Source organism: Gavia stellata, unplaced genomic scaffold (genome assembly GCF_030936135.1).
Source record: "Gavia stellata isolate bGavSte3 unplaced genomic scaffold, bGavSte3.hap2 HAP2_SCAFFOLD_51, whole genome shotgun sequence".
Classification (NCBI taxonomy): domain Eukaryota; kingdom Metazoa; phylum Chordata; class Aves; order Gaviiformes; family Gaviidae; genus Gavia; species Gavia stellata.
Genome location: NW_026776971.1, coordinates 733428 through 747796, shown reverse-complemented (window position 1 = coordinate 747796; position 14369 = coordinate 733428).

Genomic DNA, 14369 nt, shown 5'->3' with positions numbered 1-14369 from the left:
AGGGCCAGCAGCAGCTCGCTCAGCCCAGACTAACTCCGTGGCTGTCCACCGCTGACAAAGGTCGGTCGCAGTGACAGCAGCCACGGGTAGCAGCCCACAGGATCGCGCCCAGCTGAGCTAAAGCTCACCCAGCCGTTAAGCCACTGCCATTACAGCCAGGGCAGGGTGTCCCTGTGCCGTCCCTGCGCCGTCCCTGCAGAGCCCGCGGCCGCTCTGGGCAGCGGGAGTGCCGCATCCGTGGGCTGTGGGGTCACCCCTTGCTGCTTCCCCAGGCGCAGAGCAGGTTCTGTCTGCACCACGGGCCAGAGGTAGGCAGCTGTGGGAGAAGCTGGGATCTTCCACGGATGAGGGACCTGGCTGCCTATTTGTCCTTATCATGGCCACGGCTTCTAGCTGTGAAAGGCTCAAGCAAACACTCCTTCCTTCAGGGGAAGGTCCTCTGTGTGGGGAAGGGGTTGGCGCTTTGGGAAAGGAGGGTAGAGGCAAGGAGAAGTGTCCCCGGAGAACTGGGTTCCTCTGGAAGGAGTCACGAGCCCTTGCAGAGGCCCTGCAAGGCATCTTCAGGGTCTCAAAGAGCGTGTTTGGTTTTGCTCTTGCATCGCTACAGACACGTGGGGAGAGTTAGTCAAGCGTTGGGTGTGAAATGTGTCCGTGTCCTCTGTGTGCACAATGGCACGCAGCTGCTCATACGGTGCCCAGGGACATGCCATGACTGAGTCTGCGCGTGTGAGTGCATGCATGTCTGTGTGTGCGTGTGCGCGCACAATTGCTAAGAGCACGCTCGGCTCCAGACGTGAGCCAGGATCAGGCAGGGTGGAAGGGGTGAGGTTTCGAGCTAGGTCTGGACTCTGTGTCACGGGAGCAGGCACTGCTCATATGCTGAATGACACTGTCTGGGCCCCGCAGGAGGGGGTAAAGGATGCACCGAGCCCTTCTTTCTCCTCTTCTTCCATTCAGGTGCCAAAAATCCTGAACACCCTTTACACCTGCATGCAGCAGAGCACCCACAGGCCCTTACCCAATAATGACCAAAAATGGCTCTTCACATCAGTTTTCTGTATGTTCAGGTTAGTTCTTTCAGTCAGACACAGAAATCACAAGTGATTTCTTCTTCTTTCCCTGAAGTAATCAGTCTTTTAAGTAGTTACTGCTAAACAATGCGGAAGCTACCAAAAGAAGTTGAAGCAGGTACTTTCCTCCTCACAAGCAGCATATCATTGAAGTGCTTCCCCTGTTAAATTCTCTTCTCTACTCTAAAGGGTCCCTGTTTTCTCTGCCCCCAAGGTAAACTCCAGAGCTATTCATGGGGTTTCAAAGAAAGGCACAGGTAGTTTACCTGCCTTTAAAAAAAAAAAAGGGCACTCAGAGCTATGAATGGAGACTGTTTACTAAACACTGCACAGACAAATTCACCAAAGAGCAAACGTTAATGGGAAAAGCTGGGAGCAGAATGAGAAGCATCACACAACTAAAGCTATCCCAAGCACTTAGGCCTCCATCAAGGACCACAAGCCCTGAGGCTGATGATGGCTGTTGGATGAGCTTCCCTCCCCCAGGTGGAAACACCTCTCACTGCGCTGTGCTCAGACCAAAGAAGGAAAAAGCGATACCCCCCCCCCCACATCTAAAGGCATGCCACTCCTTTCAAAGGTAAATTTTGATTTATTTAGATAAACTGCCTGGCCAGTTTTAGCACCTGCCTCTAGAGTATATTGATTTCATCCACCCCTACCCACAAAAACTTCTGAATGAGTGCTGAGTAATGTGGAGAGTGCGGTGGACTTAGACAAGCACGCTGCTACCAGGGAACTGTATTTTTAACCTATTTACAAGTATTTGTTGCTTTGAAGCTGCCCGAGGGTCAGCACGCCCTCGCTGCTGGAGGTTCTTGCTCTGTGCAGGCACTAAGGAAGACATTTCTGGCCACAGGTTATTTTAAAGCACAGCAGAACATACAGTTTATGACCTCCTGAGAATTATCTCCCAGACAGATCCGGAACAAGGGCAAAACTTGTATATTTAACATGCATTTGGGTTACCTGACTGTTAAACATGTTACAAATCTGTAATATAAAAACTCACCTACACAATGCATGTAGGTGAGCAGGCACTTCTTTATTGCAGCGCTGGACGCACAGGGGATCGCTCCACCTGTGTGGGTGCTTAGTTTCACCGCTAGAAGTTATATACAATCAAAGTATACATATTCATCATATTTCCAAGAAACAATTAACATATTCATACAATTTCTGAGAACTCATTAATATATGTAAACGCTCGTGAGGCATGCGCCTTCAGGTACAGAGGTGGTCGTCTGACGTCCTCTGGTGGTCGTCCATAGTCTTCCTCATGGTGTCCTTTAGTTGAACCCCATCTTTGCGCATGCTCAGGTTGGTTGCAAAATTCCATTCTTGGAATCTTCTTAAGTTTTCCTTGGTTTACTGACCAGGCCTATAACTTACCATTCTCTTGACAAGCAAACCCTATCGATTCACAATGCTACATTGTTCAACAGTTAGTTTATGATTAAATCACAGATAAATCATGCCTAGTTACCTTCATACAGAATATATGTAATTTATTTTTTATTAATCGCTCTCTGGATTATACTATTCTATCAATATCCATCCTTAAAATAATCAATGGTTATTTCTATTAATATCTATTGATTGGCATTCTTGATATTCAAATCAAGATGGGAAAGGTAAGGAATTTTCCAAGCAGCATCACTGGTGCCTATCAGGTCACATTGTCACGGGACTCAAACGAAACTTTTCTATTCAATTCTTCATCGTTCCATCTCGTTACTGTTAGTTCCTTAGTATGGAACGGCAACTCCCTGGTGAGGTTCCTATGGTTAATGTTTCTAACTGAAAAATCCTAACATATGCATTTGTATTTTATTATTTTATTTATTAATCATATTTAACCTTTCTGTATGATTATATTTGATTATTTTAAAAAATCAGAGTATTTACAACAGATTTGTTTGTTTGTTTTGGCATGAGTTGGCTTGGTGTGACGTGAATCTGCCAATACCATAGTTACTGAGAGCTTAGACTGTCTTCCCCGTTCGTGGAAGGAATTTCCTTATTGCTTGATTATGAAAATGTTTCATAAATTGCGTTGAGATGAGTAGCTTAGATTTCTCTGTACGCGGTTGGAGCACCTCCATCGTGTGCAATTGCTCCGGTTTGGGGAGTGAGGTTTTGGTTTTTCGGTTTGGTTTTCTTTTGTTTTCATCTTTTCAGTTTAACGCTTTTTAAAATCTGCCTTTTTCAGGTTACTTTCAGTGTTTGTCGCATGTCTTGCTAGCCTCGTATCTGGGGGTCTGAGAGACTGTCCTTTCCCATCCTTTTGCCCCATGCTGTCCAGTACCCTCTTCAAAAATTATTACTGTGATAAAGCTTGTAAAGTACTGTTGTTGTCCCATTCGTGGGAGGGTTTTTAAAGTCAATCGACAGCACTTTCTGTGTTTCACTGCTTTCTTCACAACCTCCTGTGCTCATTGTGAATCAAAGAGGAGAATTCTGGTTTGGTGGCAATGTTTCACCCATTTGTGAGTTTTTTTCCAGTAAGACCTAATCCTTCTGGAAATTAGGAGATCTATTTAGTAGTTGGTTCCTTCTTCTGTTTTGGAGCAGCACACACTGATCAGACTTTCTCTCTCTGTCTCTGTCCTTCCCCCACTCCCTGCTCCTGCTCTGACAGTATTGGCTTCAGCTATGTTCAGTGAGAAAAGTGATATGTGGATTTGTCAAACGTCATCAAGAGGAAAAGACTACTTTTTCAGAAGCATAATATATCACCTACTATTGTTGGGGTCTTTCCCATGCTGTTTTACTGGGTTTATAAAATGCCTTATGAGCAACGACTCTTTTGCAGAGCTCCATGTCTCTAAGATCCTGCCCCAAAAAAATCATCAGAAATTGAGGCATATTTGGGGCATCATGAGTCATAAAAGGTATACAGTCAAGGTTGGGAGCAAATCTGGGGAGTGAGTGAGGGTATTTTTTCCTATCGCCTCGCATTTGGCACAGCTTATGCAGTCACCATGCACATTACCTTTTAAAAACTTGACAGCTACGATGTGGTTACCCTTTAAAAATCATTCCTCTCCTTTTCCTCTTCCCCCTCCCTCTGCCGCTGTGTTCCTGAAACAGCTACCTGGATCTGCCAGAAGGATGGAGAAATTCAGTAAAGGTCTTGTTAGCAGGGAAAATTCCGTGTCCAAACCCCAGTAGCCGTTCATGCAAATGGCAAACAGACAAGAACAAGATAGTACTCCTCTTTGATCTTCTACAAATATACCCCTTTGATTCGTATCTAAAGACAGAATAACAGAATGTTGTGCTGTACATACAGGGCTCTTCTCTTTTTCAGGATAGATCTTTTTTACTTTTTCTGCACCTAGACAGCAAGTTTCTGAGGAACTTACTAACTTGAGTACCTTCCGCCGTTTGAGATTGTCTTGCACATTCTGCTTCCTGTCATTTCGAGTTCCTCCTGTTCCTATTCCGGTCATTGCGCTGTGTTTTGGCAGCTGTTTTCTGACAATCTCCTTTGCCTCGGGAGCAGCAGAGGTATGCTGGTCTTTTAAAAAAAAAAAAAAAAGTCTTACCTTCTGTGCATGTAGGTGAGCAGGCACTTCTTTATTGCAGTGCTGGACGCACAGGGGATCACTCCACCTAGTGTGCGTGCCTGGTTTCTCTGCTACAAAAGTTATATACAATCAAAGTATACATATTCATCATATTTCCAAGAAACAATTAACATATTCATACGATTTCCGAGAAATCGTTAATATAAGTAAATGCTCGTGAGGCATGGGCCTCCTGGTACAGAGGTGGTCGTCTGACGTCCTCTGGTGGTCGTCCATAGTCTTCCTCATGGTGTCCTTTAGTTGAACCCCATCTTTGCGCATGCTCAGGTTGGTTGCAAAATCCCATTCTTGGAATCTTCTTAAGTTTACGCTGGTTTACTGACCAGGCCTACAACTTATCATTCTCTTGACAAGCAAATTCTACCTCTTCACAATGCTACATTGTTCATAGCTAGTTTATGATTAAATCGGGGTAGCTCATACCTAGTTACCCTTATACAGAATATATATATATATAAAACTTTAGATATTTAATAATCACTTTCTAGATTATAATTTTCTGTCAATTTCCATGCCTATGAATAATCAATGTATATTTCTATTAATATCTATCGATTGGCATTCTTGATATTCATATAAAGATGGGAGGGTAAGAGGATTTTCAAGCAGCATCACTGGTGCATATCAGGTCACACTGTCACAGGACTCAAATAAAACTTTTCTATTCAATTCTTCATCGTTCCATCTCATTACTGTTAGTTCCTCAGTATGGAACGGCAACTCCCTGGTGAGGTTCCTATGGTTATTGTTTCTAACTTAACAATCCTAACTTATTTATTTATTAATTAAATTTAACCTTTTCTATATACCATATTTTGATTACAAATCAGAATATTTACAACACCTCTGTCCTGGGAGGGGGCCAGGGAATCCAGTTTGGACTGGGAATGATCCCAATCTGTCCTGGGAGGGGGCCAGGGGATCCAGTTTGGACTGGGAATGATTCCAGCGTGTCCAGGGAGGGGGCCAGGGGATCCACTTTGGACTGGGAATGATCCCAGTCTGTCCTATGAGGGGGCCAGGGCATCCAGTTTGGACTGGGAATGATCCCACTCTGTTGTGGGAAGTGGCCAGCAGATCCAGTTTGACTGGGAATGATCCCAGTCTGTCCTGGGAGGGGGCCTGGGGATCCAGTTTGGACTTGGAATGGTCCCAGTCTGTCCTGGGAAGGGGCCAGGGCATCCAGTTTGGACTGGGAATGATCCCAGTCTGTCCAGGGAGGGGGCCTGGGGATCCAGTTTGGACTGGGACAGGGCCCAGTCTGTCCTGGGAGGGGGCAACGGGATCCAGTTTGGACTGGGATAGGGCCCAGTCTGTCCCGGGAGGGGGCCAGGGCATGCAGTTTGGACTGGGACAGGGCCCAGTCTGACCTGGGATGGGGCCAGGGAATCCAGTTTGGATTGGGACAGCGCCCAGTCTGTCCTGGGAGGGGGCCAGGGGATCCAGTTTGGACTGGGAGAGGGCTTAGTCTGTCCTGTGAGCGGGCCAGTGGATCCATTTTGGTGTGGGATAGGGCCCAGTCTGTCCTGGGAGGGGGCCGTGGGATCCAGTTTGGAGTGGGACAGGTCCCAGTGTGTCCTAGGAGGGGGCCAGGGCATCCAGTTTAGACTGGGAATGATCCCGGTCTGTCCTGGGATGGGGCCAGGAAATCCAGTTTGGACTGGGACAGGGCCCACTCTGAACTGGGAGGGGACAGTGGATCCATTTTGGACTGGGAATGATCCCACTCTGTCCTGGGAGGGGGCCAGGGGATCCAGTTTGGACTAGGAATGATTCCAGCGTGTCCAGGGAGGGGGCCAGGGGATCCACTTTGGACTGGGAATGATCCCAGTCTGTCCTATGAGGGGGCCAGGGCATCCAGTTTGGACTGGGAATGATCCCACTCTGTTGTGGGAAGTGGCCAGCAGATCCAGTTTGACTGGGAATGATCCCAGTCTGTCCTGGGAGGGGGCCTGGGGATCCAGTTTGGACTTGGAATGGTCCCAGTCTGTCCTGGGAAGGGGCCAGGGCATCCAGTTTGGACTGGGAATGATCCCAGTCTGTCCAGGGAGGGGGCCTGGGGATCCAGTTTGGACTGGGACAGGGCCCAGTCTGTCCTGGGAGGGGGCAACGGGATCCAGTTTGGACTGGGATAGGGCCCAGTCTGTCCCGGGAGGGGGCCAGGGCATGCAGTTTGGACTGGGACAGGGCCCAGTCTGACCTGGGATGGGGCCAGGGAATCCAGTTTGGATTGGGACAGCGCCCAGTCTGTCCTGGGAGGGGGCCAGGGGATCCAGTTTGGACTGGGAGAGGGCTTAGTCTGTCCTGTGAGCGGGCCAGTGGATCCATTTTGGTGTGGGATAGGGCCCAGTCTGTCCTGGGAGGGGGCCGTGGGATCCAGTTTGGAGTGGGACAGGTCCCAGTGTGTCCTAGGAGGGGGCCAGGGCATCCAGTTTAGACTGGGAATGATCCCGGTCTGTCCTGGGATGGGGCCAGGAAATCCAGTTTGGACTGGGACAGGGCCCACTCTGAACTGGGAGGGGACAGTGGATCCATTTTGGACTGGGAATGATCCCACTCTGTCCTGGGAGGGGGCCAGGGGATCCAGTTTGGACTGGGACAGGGCCCACTCTGTCCAGGGAGGGGGCCAGGTGATCCAGTTTGGACTGGGAATGATCCCAGTCTGTCCTGCGAGAGGGCCAGGGCATCCAGTTTGGACTGGGAATGATCCCAGTCTTTCCTGGGAGGGGGCCAGGGGTTCCAATCTGTATGGAGCAGGGCCCAATCTGTTCTGGGAGGGGGCCAGGGGATCCAGTTTCGACTGGGAATGATCCCGTTCTGTCCTGGGAGGGGGCCAGGGCATCCAGTTTGGACTGGGACAGGGCCCATGCTGTACTGGGATCAGCCAGGGGCTCCAGTTGGAACTGGGAATGATTGCAGTCTGTCCTGGGAGGGGGCCAGTGGATCCAGTTGGGACTGGGAATGATCTCAGTCTGTCCTGCGAGAGGGCCATGGCATCCAATTTGGACTGGGAATGATCCCAGTCTGTCCTGGGAGGGGGCCAGGGGATCCAGTTTGGACTGGGAATGATCCCAGTCTGTCCTGGGAGGGGGCCAGGGGATCCAGTTTGGACTGGGACAGGGCCCAGTCTGTCCTGTGAGGGGGCCCGGGGATCCATTTTGGACTGGGAATGATGCTAGTCCATACGGGGATGAAGCCAGGGTATGCACTTTGGACTGGGAATGATCCTGGTCTGGACTGGGAGGGGGCCAGGGGATCCAGTCTGGACTGGGACAGGGACCAGTCTGTCCAGGGTGGGGGCCAGGGGATCCAGCTTGGACTGGGAATGATCCCGTTCTGGACTGGGAGGGGCCAGGGGATCCAGTTTGGACTGGGACAGGGCCCAGTGTGTCCTGGGAGGGGGCCAGGGGATCCAGTTTGGACTGGGAATGATCCCAGTCTGTCCTGGGAGGCGGCCAGGGGATCCAGTTTGGACTGGGACAGGGCCCAGTCTGTCCTGGGAGGGGGCCAGGAGATCCAGTTTGGACTGAGACAAGGCCCATTCTGTCCTGGGAGGGGTCAGGGGCTCCAGTTGGAACTGGGAATGATTGCAGTCTGTACTGGGAGGGGACCACGGGCTCCAGTTTGGACTGGGACAGGTCCCATTCTGTACTGGGACAGGGCCAGGGGAACCAGTTTGGACTGGGACAGGGCCAAGTCTGTACGGGGAGGGGGCCAGGGGATCCAGTTTCAACTGGGAATGATCCCGTTCTGGACTGGGAGGGGCCAGGGGATCCAGTTTGGACTGGGACAGGGCCCAGTCTGTCCTGGGAGGGGGTGAGGGGATCCAGTTTGAAGTGGGAATGATCCCAGTCTGTCCTGGGAGGGGGCCAGGGGATCCAGTTTGGACTGGGAATAATCTGTGTCTGTCCTGGGATGGGGCGAGGGGATTCAATTTGGAGTGGGAATGATCCCAGTCTGTCCTGGGAGAGGGCCATGGGATCCAGTTTGGACTGGGATTGATCCTTGTCTGTCCTCCGTGGGGGCCAGGGGTTCCAGTTTGGACTGGGTCAGGGCGCACTCTGTCCAGGGAGGGGGCCAAGTGATCCAGTTTGGACTGGGAATTATCCCAGTCTGTCCTGGGAGAGGGACAGGGCATCCAGTTTGGACTGGGAATGATCCCATTCTGTCGTGGGAGGGGGCCAGGGTTTCCAATCTGTACGGGGGCAGGGCCCAATCTGTTCTGGGAGGGGGCCAGGGGATTAAGTTTGGACTGGGACAGGGCCTAGTCTGTCCTGTGAGGGGGCCAGGGGATCCATTTTGGACTGGGAATGATTCTAGTCCATACTGGGAGGAAGCCAGTGTATGCACTTTGGACTGGGAATGAGCCCGGTCTGGACAGGGAGGGTGCCAGGGGATTCAATTTGGACTGGGACAGGGCCCAGTCTGTCCTGGGAGGGGGCGAGGGGATCCAGTTTGAAGTGGGAATGATCCCAGTCTGTCCTGGGAGGGGGCCAGGGGATCCAGTTTGGACTGGGACAGGTCCCAGTCTGTCCTTGGAGGGGGCCAGGGGATCCAGTTTGGACTGGGAATGATCCCAGTCTGGAATGGGAGAGGGGCCAGGGGATGCAGTTTGGACTGGGAATGATCCCAGTCTGGACTGGGAGGGGGCCAGGGGATCCAGTTTGGACTGGGAATGATCGCAGTCTGTCCTGGAAGGGGGCCAGGGGATCCAGTTTGGACTGGGAATGATCCCAGTCTGGACTGGGAGGGGGCCAGGGGCTCCATTTTGGACTGTGAATGATCCCAGTCTGTCCTGGGAGGGGGCCAGGGGATGCAGTTTGGACTGGGAATGATCCCAGTCTTTCCTGGGAGGGGGCCAGGGGCTCCATTTTGGACTGTGAATGATCCCAGTCTGTACTGGGAAGGGGCCAGGGCATCCAGTTCGGATTGGGACAGGGCCCAGTCTGTACTGGGAGGGGACCAGGGGATCAGGTTTGGACTTGGAATGATCACAGTCTCTCCTGGGAGGGGGCCAGGGCATCCAGTTCGGACTGGGACAGGGCTCAGTCTGTCCTGGGAGGTGACACGTGGAAACAAACTTCACAACTCACACACAGTTATAAAGCTGACATTGGTTTATTGCAGCGCCGGGTGCAAGGGGATTTCTCCTCCTGACATGCACACCGGGTTAAAATCATGACAGGTATTTAAAACAGTTAACAAAGTTAGTTATGCCTCCTGGTTCTACCCCTTAATTAACTCTTGGTTAATACTTTTCTTACTTCATCTTAAAGTTACAGTTCTCTTTTAATTCACCACGCATGCTCAGAGAGTAGGGGGCTAAATTGGGTTGGGGCTTTTCTAGCTGGGAGGTGTGTTCCTTAGCATTAGAATGAGATTATAATGAGACAAGTTAACTCTAGGGCACTATTTTGGCAGTCTTTTCTATATTTCTACGATTCGTCCTTGCGCTAATCATTATTGCTAGTTAGCAGAGAGTCAGTGAAGACAATCTTTATCATCAGAGAATCAGTGGAGACAGTCTTTATCTCGAATATGTCTAAGTACCCGGTGCAGTTCTTACAAAGTATCTTCTCTACATTTTTCTTTCTTACTTTTAACCCTTGTTTCTCACGATGCCCTGTAACATTGTAAAGTTCCCCCAGGATCTAGTAAAAATCCTCCAGGATACTCTCTTTTTGAATGTGAAGTATTGTGGTTGAAGTTCTTATTTTTAATTAGCTTAAGCAGGAATGTGTTCATTACTTGTAAAACATGCTCTGGAAGCTAGGCAGTATGCAGAGCTGAAAAGTAAACCCTCATCAGAGAATGTTCTGAGGGCCCCACAAGCTCTACCACGCACTTTTCAGAGTACTAGAAGTTGGGAAACTATTTGTCAAAATCGATGAAATACTGCCCTCTTCGGATTAAATTTGGTCTAGAGGTAGCTGCACTTGCAAGGAAAGAAAAGAGATCTGAAGAAAGAATAAAGGGACAAAAGATGCGGCTTGGCAACTGGGTGAACCTTCTACAGCGGTTGTTCATTGGGGAACCTTCATAATTTCTGAGTGGCAAATACAGTGACCCCCATCAAAGCGAGAGATATGGGTAGCCTGAATAAGAGCAACACGCAATGTACCGGTGTATTTTAGGATAATAGCGTAATGAAAAGAAAGGTGCCATGAAATGCAAGCAGCAGATGGATGCCTGAAAGTAAGCAGGCGGTGGTTCTTGGTGTAATTAAGCAATGGAACTTCTTGCTGCTCAGTTTTGTGCATACTAAGCTTTTGAAACGTTCAAAACCAAGGAATCCAAGCCCCCAAAAGAAAAGCCCATTGGAGAGCTTTCACACACAAAGACACATTCAGGAAGTCTCTGAGCTGCAAACTGCTGGGTGAGCGTGCTGCAAAAGTACCACCATTTGCTTGCCTCTGTCTTATGCCCTTTCCTAGGTATTCTCCCCTGGCAGCTCTCGCTGACTCACTTCTAGTACCTTCAGTGCTCACCTTAGTGAAGTATTCCTCCATTAATGGCAAAACTGACTTGCACACTCGCCACTAGGTAAGGCATTTTGCAGACCTACAAGCAGAAAAGGGTTCAAAAATAAGATGAGTAAGACGCGCTCATACAGAAATTTGTACACGCTGAACCATTTGTCTGATTAGTTTGACTGTTTTTATGATAACTTCCTCACGCAGAGTTGCACACAACATTGTTCCAGCTTTAAGTCACCACACACTCTGAAAATCTGATTGCTTTTCAGACCTTTAACGAGAAAGATGGGCACAGCAGGATCTGAACCTTCATTGAGCATCTGCACAGCTGAGGGTCCAGGACATCGCTTTACCCTTTCACAAGATGAGGCCTAATCCTTCTCGCACGTCCTGCAACTTCTGCTGCAGAGATGAAAAGTGCTCTTGTTCATCCCTTCCTTTTTTTGACCCTTTGAGACTCCCGTGGAGAGAACTGAGGAAGTCATCCTTATGCTCCCATCCTGGTAAAACCCACAACTCCATTCAGCTTTCACACGTCTCAAACAAAATGGAAATCACCATCTAAGGAAACTGCTGCTTTCTCTCCACCATGGTGGACTGACATGGATGCCACTTCCATTTTGACACAGTTTTACAAGTGAAAGAGTTCTTTAAAACGCTGTAATTCCTTCAAATGCATTGTAAAATACTTCTGGTATAGAACATCTTTAAATACGTTCAGTGTATGAACAACACAAATCTTTTTGTACTGAAATATTTTATTTGTATTTCTTTAATTAATCTTGAATTGTAAAAATACTTGTACGTAACAAAATTTAAAAATGTACAAATTGTGTCACATTTTAATACCTGTCAATTGCAGTGCGTTTTTGTGCAGAATGCATAAAACAAGATGATCTAGTATTAATGTACACAGTTCTTAATTGTATGCTATAAATTTAAGTGTATGCAAAACTCTTCACACTAGAAGGAAAAAAAAAAAAGGAAGATTTTTTGGCAAGTAACATTGCGAGTTACGTGCTCCATTGTGTCCTTAGGTAGGTACCCTGTTGCGAGTGAGAGCAGAATCTACATCCCAGAATTTTTAGAGTAGATGTCGTGGTTTAAGCCCAGCCGGACTAATCACCACACAGCTGCTCACTCACTCCCCTTCCTCAGCTGGACAGGAGAGAGAAAATATGAAGAAAAGGCTCGTAGGTCGAGATAAGGACATAGGGAGATCACTCACCAATTACCATCATGGGCAAAACAGACTTAACTTGGGGAAATTAGTTTAATTTATTACCAATCAAAATCAGAGTAGGATAATGAGAAGTAAACCCAAATCTTAAAAAAACAACACCTTCCCCCCATCCCTCCCTTCTTCCCGGGCTCAACTTCACTCCCGATTTTCTACCTCTCCCCCCGAGCGGCGCAGGGGGACGGGGAATGGGGGTTGCGGTCAGTTCATCACACGTTGTTTCTGCCGCTCCTTCCTCCTCACACTCTTCCCCTGCTCCAGCGTGGGGTCCCTCCCACAGGAGACAGTTCTCCACGAACTTCTCCAACGTGGGTTCTTCCCACGGGCTGCAGTTCTTCACGAACTGCTCCAGCATGGGTCCATTCCACGGGGTGCAGTCCTTCAGGAACAGACTGCTCCAGCATGGGTCCCCCGCGGGATCGCAAGTCCTGCCAGCAAACCTGCTCCAGCGTGGGCTCCTCTCTCCACGGCTCCACAGGTCCTGCCAGGAGCCTGCTCCAGCATGGGCTTCCCACAGGACCACAGCCTCCTTCAGGCATCCCCCTGCTCCAGCGTGGGGTCCTCCACGGGCTGCAGGTGGATATCTGCTCCACCGTGGACCTCCGTGGGCTGCAGGGGGACAGCCTGCCTCACCATGGTCTTCATCACGGGCTGCCGGGGAATCTCTGCTCCGGCACCTGGAGCCTCTCCTCCCCCTCCTTCTTCACTGACCTTGGTGTCTGCAGAGTTGTTTCTCTCACATATTCTCACTCCTCTCTTCTCCGGCTGCCGCTTCCCAGTTTTTTCCCCCTTCTTAAATATGTTATCACAGAGGCGCTACCACTGTTGCTGATTAGCTCAGCCTTAGCCAGTGGCAGATCCGTCTTGGAGTCGGCTGGCATTGGCTCTATCAGACATAGGAGAAGCTTCTAGCAGCTTCTCACAGAAGCCACCCCTGTAGCCCCCCCCGCTACCAAAGCACTGCCACGCAAACCCAATACAGTAGACGTGGTATAAAAGCTTACTTGCAAAGGAACCAACCTCAGTGGCATGGTTTGGATCACTTACAGTGACTGCTACACTCATTTATTAATATGACCTACAAGAAAGAAATACTACCTTGCACTTAGCTACATTTCTTCATGAAGTGGGCACTTAAGAAGGTCTTCTATGGCATGTTAGAATGACTAGTTCCAAAAGCATGAACAAGATGTTTTGTGGCCAAATGTTGTCAGGCTAAACCAAAACATCAAGCAGTTTGGTTTGCTTTTGTACTGTGGCGTGAGCTGCTATGCTTATAGACTACACTGGGATATTGAGACGTTACATTATGGAACGTATATGTAGATGACATGTGGCTGCCTAAAATGTTCCACAAAATATTCCAGCACTAGCTGCTAGGGGAGATGGGAAGAAGAAAGTGTCCGTGTTTCCCAAGGCCATTCCTGAAATATATGCCATGCAATTTAAGCGGCTGTCTTATTCTTTAAGGACGTCAGCTTTGCGATTTTTCATTTGGGAACATCTGCACTTTTGAAGTTCTGACCACTATCGGATATCATAGGAAACTCAGAGGCCAAAATTCACCCTCACCAGAGTTTCATGGGGCCCAGATGAGTTGCTGGCACGTATGGTGCCTTGTGGCAGCTCCCCTGAAACCAGGGAGGAACAGTATTAAAAACCAGTCCTTGGTCTCTCGGCATTTCATCGGACGCCATGCTGAGAACAGAATTGCACTGGCTCAGGGCAGGGTCGACAACGAATATAGATCTGGATGCTCTGGGTTGTGGCCACTCAGGTCTTGAAGGCTGATTTGCAGGCTCAGGGATCCAACCTCGTCTCTGGGCAACCCACTCCAGTGCTTCATGATCCTCACAGGGATTTTGGTTTTGATCCCTTACCTCCAGCCTGAACCTCTCTTGTTTCAGGAGATGCCGCCGTCTCTCACCCTCCCACCAGGCAGTGCTGGGAAGAGCCTGTCCCCATCCCCTTGATACCTTCCCCATAGGCA